At 39.8% G+C, this 9,008-nt stretch overlaps 1 pseudogene; it reads right to left on the bottom strand.

The window, feature by feature from the left end:
- Positions 1–2,721: 2,721 nt before the first annotated feature.
- LOC114583584 (vomeronasal type-2 receptor 26-like) lies at positions 2,722–8,604 on the bottom strand (annotated as a pseudogene).
- Positions 8,605–9,008: the final 404 nt, after the last annotated feature.

The following is a 9,008-nucleotide window of genomic DNA, read 5'->3' as shown; positions in this document are numbered from 1 at the left end:
CATGGTCTTCTCTGGCCTTTGCCTCTAACCTCACCACTCTACTGAATACAACATTATTTATTATAACAACTTCTAGGCTTTCCTATTGAATTTTTCCAAGTGACTACTGGAAAGTCTCTTGAGCCTGGACAAATTGAGCAAAATATAATGATTTGTTTAATTGCATGAATAGATAATATTGTTTTCAGAGTATTAGCTCAGAGTAGCAGTTTTGGTAACCAACAAGTTCAGCTGGGTTTGTTTTCTAAAATGTGACTCCATGTTACCTCTGACCCTGAGTGGCCTACAAAGTGGCAAGTGGCTTGAAATCTTCTGTGGCAAATGAACATACCCAGGAAAGTCAGAGTGGTGCCATTTTCTTTGTGGATGCAAAACAGAAAATCCTGAACTAAGGGCCACACATGTAACCCTAGTTTTACAGAAGGCAGGGAAACACATTTCTTTACACTAATAGTCTAGGGGAACCTCCTCCGCAAAGCACAACACACCCACACACCAGATGCATCATCAAAAAGAGGAGAATTAATCAATTGATTATCTTTCTTTTTATATATTTATTAGCGTTTTACAAAAAACATAGGTTTACAAAATAAAAAAAATTAAAACAGTAATTAACATACTAAAAAGAAAACATAGAAGAAAAGAAAGAAAAAAAGAAAGAAAAAAATACAAAGTTCAAAAACCAAATAGCTAAGAAAAAATAAAAAATCCATTTTTCAATATCTTTAAGTTCATTTGCTTGTTTCCTTGACCTCCTCACACCTCCCCTTTTTGTGTTCCCATTTACATAATCCATTCAGCAAATCCTTACCCTCTTTCATTTATCTTAACTCTATATCTTGACCTATTATAACTATGCATTTTCATCAATTATCAATCCATATTTGCATATTCTTATTAACCTTGTTACCAATACCACTTATTTTCAATCCAACATCATTTTAACATTCATTAATTTTACAGTATTTCTGCAAGTAGTCTTTAAATTTCTTCCAATCTTCTTCCACCAACTCTTCTCCCTGGTCTCGGATTCTGCCAGTCATTTCTGCCAATTCCATATAGTCCATCACCTTCATCTGCCACTCTTCCAGGGTGGGTAAATCTTGTGTCTTCCAATACTTTGCAATAAGTATTCTTGCTGCTGTTGTTGCATACATAAAGAAAGTTCTATAATCAATTGATTATCCAGACTGTTAAAACTTCCTGATGGTGTTTTGCTTGCATGGGTAACCTCCAGATTGCCTTACGGATGCAATGCACCTTTTGTGAGACTGCCCCTGAGGCTGGCCTGGAATGCACAGCTAGCGCAAACTGCGGTGCTCACTGGAGCAAAGTTTCACCATCATGTTATACCACTGCAGATGAAGGAACTGAACTGCCTGCAAATGAGTTCAATGTGCTGGTATTGGTGTACAAAGCCATATACAGCTTGGAACCCCAATACATAAAAGAGAATTTCCCCTTTATGTAGGCTACTAATCACTGTGTTATGCAGCTCCATATCTTCCAGTCTCATTTCCAGTTTGCCATGATTTCACGTCCTGATTTAAAAAGAAAGTCCCTTCCATTTCCTCTTATTTCATTCTGTTTCCAAAAGGCCGGAGGCTTGGTGGCTTTCCCCTCTAAATTCATTCCAACTTGTACACAGGATCCTTTCTTTAGACTCTATCTCTGGCATCTCATGCAGTTTCTTGTTATCTCTATCAATTGATTCATTCCACTCCTTCAGCATAACAACTCCTTCATTTGTCTGGCTCATGCCTCCAGACACCTTTCTGAAGGTCTTGTCCATTCCATCACCTGCAACCATTCTCCTTTCCATTCAGGCAGACCTTGATCAGTATCACCCACCCCCCACCCACACCAACACAAACAAAGGTCCTATGTATTCTTTGGTCTGATTTTTCTCTGATCAATTTTTGTTTATCATTTTATCCTTCTCAGCTATGAACTCTTTCAATTGCTCACCCAATAAATGCCACACAATACCAACAGTCAGTGGGGCATTCAACAATATCTTTGCCATATTGGATTATATTTCTCTCCACCTTAACAGTGTCTGCCTTGAAGTCTTGTGTCTGTCTCTTTAATAAGAAGCCAGTACTCACAGAAAGGAAGGGGGGTTAAAAGTAAAAAAAAAAAAAAATTATTATTCTTAATCACCAAAGCATCCTTTTCCATTTATCTTCTTTCTGAATCTGAAATAAATAGGTATGTCTTTGGTATTAGTTTACAGTCTGTTAGATATTCTAACTAATGTCTCTTTTTATGGCAGCAGTTAAGTCACATTCCAGGTGAAAATTAATTGGCAGAAAGGGTCATCCATGTTATAATCTCAAAATATCCCAATATCAAATATTGTTAAAAGAAGAGAGGTTTTGCTGATTTGAGAGCTAACCTTCAAGGATATTGTGCAGTATCTGGGCACAATGTCAGATTCTCTCCAAAATGTTATCTGCCTCCAGAAAGTTCTCATACTCAGTTTAAAGAACCGCTTTCTTCAGAGCATGTGAGGTTAATCTCCCCATCACACAAGGGAGAGTGTACTAACAAAGATTTAAGTCTTAGCTGGCAATGGGAGTGTTAACCAGCAAAATTTCCTCCAAGAAGTCAACACGTAAATAATTTTAAATGAACTTTTTTAAATAGTATAAATGAATTATGCATAAACCTTACCCCTTCCTTTTTAACAATAAAATGATGGCAAATCAAAGAGCTGCCTTAATTCTTTATTCTTATTAGTTGCTCTCTGTTGTTCAGCTCTGGCCTCAGCATAATAATATAGCATTTTGGGGCAAAGATGCAGCCCAGTAACCCAGCACTGGAGGCCAAGATGGAGAAGATCTCCACCATCACCATGTACTTCCCTTTGGTGCTCAGGTAGGTTGGGACAAAGCACAACCAAACACTGCAAAAGAGCAACATGCTGAAAGTAATGAACTTGGCTTCATTGAAACTGTCAGGTAATTTGCGGGCCAGGAATGCTGAGAGGAAGCTGAAGAAAGCCAGGAGGCCCATGTAGCCCAGGACACAGGAAAACAAGGTCACAGACCCTTCATTACATTGCACAGTGATTTCTTCCATTAGTGAGTGCATGTCTAAATCTGGGAATGGAGGAGAAGTTGCCAACCAGAGAGTACACAGACTTGCTTGAGTCAAAGAGCAGGAAAGGACTATGGAGTTGGCCAGTCTTTTCCCCACCCACTTCCTCAGGCTGGAGCCTGGCTTGGTGGCCATGAAAGCTACAACTACGGTAATGGTTTTGGCCAGCACACAAGAAACAGCCATTGAGAAGATGATGCCAAAAGTAGGTTGTCTGAGGAAGCAAGCCATTTCCCCTGGTTTGCCAATGAATAGCAAAGAAGATTGAAAGCAGAGCAGAAGAGAGATGAGGAGAGTGTAGGTGAGATCTCAGTTGTTGGCTTTGACAATGGGTGTATCTCTGTGCTTCACAAAAGCTAAAAACACTAAAGTTGTGACAATGGAGAAACAAATAGCAATTGAGGCTAAGCTGATCCCTAATGGTTCTTCATAAGAAAGAAAGCTCATTGATTTGGAGATGCATCCATCTTTGTTCCTGTTTGCATATTGGTCTTCTGGGCATCTGAAACAGTCATCCATATCTGAAAAACAGAAACAGGTCAAATTCTAAAAAAAAAATTATTTGCTTCATTTGCCTCCCATATGACCGTTTTGGGATTTCAACCTGGACATTCTTAATGCACTGTTGTAAAATGGAAGTGCACTTTAATTAGCCGACAACTTACACACATTTGACCTTTGTGTACTTTACACAATTGGCAAGCAAATGAAAAATAAAGAGAGGAAAGGGAGCTTGTGCCTGGGAAAAAAAGACTTGGCCAATCCCACCTGCCACTGAATCCAGTAATTTTGACTATACAAAACTTGGGCTTTAGGTGTGATCCTGTAATTGTAATTCCTGGGTAAATTGTGGGCTTTCTGTATAACAATTATTCTAACGCATGTTATGTGATACTGTGTAGCAGCTATTACAACATTTGCACCTATTTTGGCTGGATGCAGAGACAGTGGATAGTTATTTTCATGATTCTACTTATAAACTGAAGCACAATCCAGATAAGAATGAGGTTCCCTAGATTAATTGGTGGTTGCATCCTCAGTTTTGGCCTCTACCACATCTGCCTTTTTCTGGACAGGGATAGCCTAACTTCTGTCATCTTTCCTTTGGTTATATATAGGTTAGATAACTGCAACGTGTTATAGATGGACCACCTCTGAAGATGGTTTAGAAACTTCAGCTTGGGCATAATACTGTGGCCATGTTGCTGTTCTAGGCAAGATAGTGTGAACATAAAACTCACTCTGGTCTGACTGCACTAGTTCCCCATTAGTTTCTGGGCCCATTTCAAAGTTCTGGTTTTGACATATAAGGCCTTAAAATGCCCCAGGATGAAATTCTCCCAGGACTGCCTCTCCCCATATGAACTGTACCAGAATTTCCTATTGTCATCTGAGGCTGTTCTCCTATCCCCTCAACAAGAGATCTGGAGAAGCCAATCCCCAGAATTGACCTTTGGTGTGGTGGCTGCCCATTTGTGGAATGCTCTCCCTGGGGAGGCTCCAGTCGGAATATCATTATATATCTTTATGTGCAAGGCATATGTTTACTTTGACCACTAAGCCTTTTGGCTTTTAACTATATGTGGCCTTTTGGAAGTGGGTGGAATGTTTTCAATGTATTTCTGTTTCCTCTTGGCTTTCATATACAGTGGTGCCCCGCAAGACGAAATTAATCCGTTCCGCGAGTCTCTTCGTCTTGCGGTTTTTTCGTCTTGCGAAGCACGGCTATTAGCGGCTTAGTGGCTATTAGCGGCTTAGTGGCTATTAACGGCTTAGCGGCTTAGCGGCTATTAACGGCTTAGCGGCTTTAAGAAAAAGGAAACAAACTCGCAAGAACTCGCAAGTCTTGGGAAGCAAGCCCATAGGGAAATTCGTCTTGCGGGATGACTCAAAAAACGGAAAACCCTTTCGTCTAGCGAGTTTTTCGTCTTGTGAGGCATTCGTCTTGCGGGGCACCACTGTATGTATGTGTGGTTTAGTGTTTATTTCAGGGTTGGCCCAAGAGATTTTGGCACCTGAAGCTGACCCCATGGCAACAGAAAGAAGAGGGGATGTAAAACTCACATGGATATTTTCTACCCATGTGCATTCTGCTTCTTGAGGCAGTCACCTCACCTTTCCTAGTGGGTAGGTTGGCCTTGAATTAAGATCCATACTGGGATCTGCTGCCCTGCTGGACCTTGCTGGTGGACATTTTTCAAAATGCCCTTGGGAAGATATTGAAAGTCAACAGAGAAACATTCCAAACAGCATGGTATTTAAATATACCATTTAGATCTAAAGACGCAAACCATCCTATTCCTATCCAGTGAAAATAAAACAGGAATTCTATGTCACAAACCATTCTGGTCTGAAATCTTCCCTTCTGGACATGGAGCACAATCGTAGCAGCAAAATTTCTCTCCTTCCTTACTTTTCTTTTGATGACCAGGGGAGCAGCAGTCGTTACACACAGAAATAGGCACCACCTATCCATAAGGAGGAAAGAAAATTCAGATGGGGGAAATTCTCCATTCCTCACTACAAAAAGATATTTAATTTCTTTATTTGTTTTATATTTTGCTCATGAACTTGAAATACAATCCCAGAAATTTCAAATATAATCGTGTCCTATAGAAGTACCTGTCTTAAAAAAATCTCTTAAAAGTGTGTGTGTGTGGGGGGGGGAGCTGATCATTGGTTCATCTTGCTGCTTTTGATTACAGACCAGTGTTATTTTCAAAGTCTACTTGGAGATTCAGAGGATTGAACTTGGGACCTTTGCATTTCAACCATTTTGTTTTTCAGATATAGCTTGCAGGGCCCACAATAATACTCCCGGACCCATACCTGGTTAAAACCCTTGTGCCATTTAATCATGTCCTCATGAATGATGATTCTTCTTGCTTCAAGAGCATCATTGTCCACTTGACCAACTTTCACTCGAAGGAAGGACTTGTTTGGGAATGTGACTATGTTCATGATGTCAAATACACCTTCCATTTCCTTTTTACCATTGAAACTCAATGTTTCTCCTGCAGTTATTAAATATAATGCCACAAAGAAAAGTTTGCAGCTAATTGAAATATAACAAGACATAAAGGGGTAAAAATTGATAAACAATTGAAGCAAAATGCTGTGATTTGAAAAGTCCCTCTTTTGTAACTATAATCAAACTACGGTTTCCAAACACCTCCGTTATCTTACATTTTGGCTCCCGAATGCCGAAAACCTGGAAGTAAATGCTCTGGTTTTCAAATTGTTTTTAGTAACCAAAGCTTTGACACACCTTCTGCTTGAGTGTTAGTAGCTCATGCAACCAATCGGAAGCCGCGCCTCGGTTGTGGAAGGTTTCTGGAACGGATTGCATTCGACAGACAAGGTTTGACTGTATTTCAAAAGGTACAAGCCTAGGTCAGGGCAAAAGGCCTTTAATACAGAGTTTGTCTTATACGACCCCTTCGCCCCAAAATGGGTTCATCTGGGTCTCTGGCTCCTGTGAATGAGCTGAAAAGGTTTTAGAATTGGAGTAATTTTCACCCTGCCCTCTCCACAAACCCCCCTCTTTAACCTATCAAATCCTTGGCTCAGTCAGCTGAAACACAGTTAACCTGGGATGGAAGACATAATCAGAGTATCTTCAGTATTGCTGGGATGGGAAACATCAGATGGATCAGCCGGAGAGCCAAGGATTCCAATAAACTCTCATCCCAGCAGATCTCAATTTTGGTTTGCTGCCTTGCCATAACAGATTTATTGTAGACCGAATTTCTTTTCAGGCAAAATGTGCATGAGATGATGTAAACATAAACCACACACATTCCTCCATTGCTGGGATTGGAGTAGATGAGCCTTGGGGACCTTCCATCTCTAGAATTCTATGACTAAATGATTCTAATTTTCTCATTGAATAAATGTATAATGCCATTTTGTCAGGTACTTGTTGGTACAATCCCTCCTTGGAATATTCAACCCACTGAATTAAGAAGAATTTTATTTCAATATATTACCTTCAGAGGTTGCCAGTCTTGAAGATCCAACTTTCCATCTGCCATTAAAGTCTTCTGCTTCAATCTAGTGGAGACAATGGCATGCAAAGCATGAGCCACAACATAGACAGCATTGTAGATACTGTAGCTGTGGCCAGTCATGCCCATTTCAAACAGTGCCCCCGGAAGGCTCTTCAGTCTCTCTTCCCCAGTACAATGTTCATTACTATCCAAAGGCACACTGGGGGTTGGCAATGTACAGTCAAATGCTTGCTCCCAGACGTCCTTGAGGAAACCATCTCTGTCTATTCTATCAGGCTTTATATTCTGAAGAAATGTGTTGAATCCTAGAAGCTCTTTTAAGTGAATTGTTAAGGAAATTGCACCTTGAAAGGAATCAAGATCCCAAGACCTTTGAAAACCTGTTAATATTAATTCAATCTGGGTTGTTATGATCCAAACCTTTCTAAACGATGAGCTTTTCTTATTTTCAGGATCACTAAAAAATATAGCAGTTCTCATCCAAACAATGGTTAAACTTTCTCCAAAGATTATACATGCGCTGACTTTATTATCTCTTAGAGAGAGAGAGAGATCCAAGATCACATCCATCGTTTTACCCAGCTTATCTAAATGGGCTACTTGTGGTATATTTTGGAAGAAGGCTGAACAGATTCCATACTTGGACAGCAATGGTTCCAGGGTCTGCAGGAATTTTTCTCCACCGTCACCCTCTACAACATAAAGTCCAACCCATGTCCATCCAAAATGCTTTAGTAAGCTGATGATTGCCATATATTGATGGCTGTCATTGGGTACCATGCGGAAAAAGGAAGGGGAGTGATCTGTATCACTCTCCCCTGGGGGAAAAGATCCATATGTGATCTAAAAGGAAGTGTACAGAGATGATGGAGTTAACATTAAGATAAACCTTCATTTTGAGCATGTGCCTGTTCATTCAACAAATGTAATTCAGAGCAAGGTGTGGGTTCAGGGACAGTTAAACCCAACTTCCCTTTTCTAGCTAAATTCTCTAGAATTATTTCGATTGTTTAAAATAAAAAATTCTGGAAATTGTCTTCCTTCCTTCATTTTGTACATTTTCTGGAGATTCAGCACTGGTATGTTAGGCTAGTGGATCAGTTTATAATATCTTGCTAAAGCTCTATGATCATTATCATCATCATCACCATTACTATTATTAGTATCATTCTAAATTGAATCCCAGCTAATAACATGACTCCTGCATTTTGCACCAGTTGATGTTTCAAAGATGTTTTCCAATTGAGCTTCATGGCCAATCTGGATTATAAGCAATGGAAGAGTGTACATTGTGAAAATCCACATCCCTGTTCCCATTCAAAGCTGCTACCTGAGGAATCTTGTAGACGCCTATGGTGTCAGCCATATAGAAGGAGGTATCAGAGCTAAGTCCTCCAATGATGGCTATGAGGTTTTTCTCCATGTCACATGTATAGTTGGGGATAAATCTATTCGATTTGAAAAGTAGGTCCAGAGTTGTCCGATACGTCATCCTTGCATCGTAATAACTATCATAGATGTGGAATCCAAGGGTGAGATTGGGCAAGATCTTGGGGCTGTCATTTATCTCTTTTACAGCAAATGCCAAGGCAAGGGTGTGCTGGTAGAATTTCGTCACCACACTGCAAATGAATTCAAGTGTAAATTCTACAGTGTGTGGAATCAACATATCATAATATGGATCATTTCTGTCTCAAATTAAAATATAGTTTGAAATGAGGTTATTTTCTCTTCTCGCAAATCATATTTCTAAGCTAAGAAACACCAAACAATACAAATAAAAACAGAACAAAACCCACAGCTATATCTCTTTGGTATGTGAGCAATTCTTATACCAAGTTTTTCCTGGACCATGAAACCTAGAACCCTAAACACTGCCTAGTACTGTCTTTCCTG

Source organism: Podarcis muralis, chromosome 13 (genome assembly GCF_964188315.1).
Source record: "Podarcis muralis chromosome 13, rPodMur119.hap1.1, whole genome shotgun sequence".
In the NCBI taxonomy this organism is placed as follows: Eukaryota; Metazoa; Chordata; class Lepidosauria; order Squamata; family Lacertidae; genus Podarcis; species Podarcis muralis.
The sequence above is the reverse complement of the archived record's forward strand: the minus strand, read 5'-3'. Positions and strand labels throughout refer to the sequence as shown.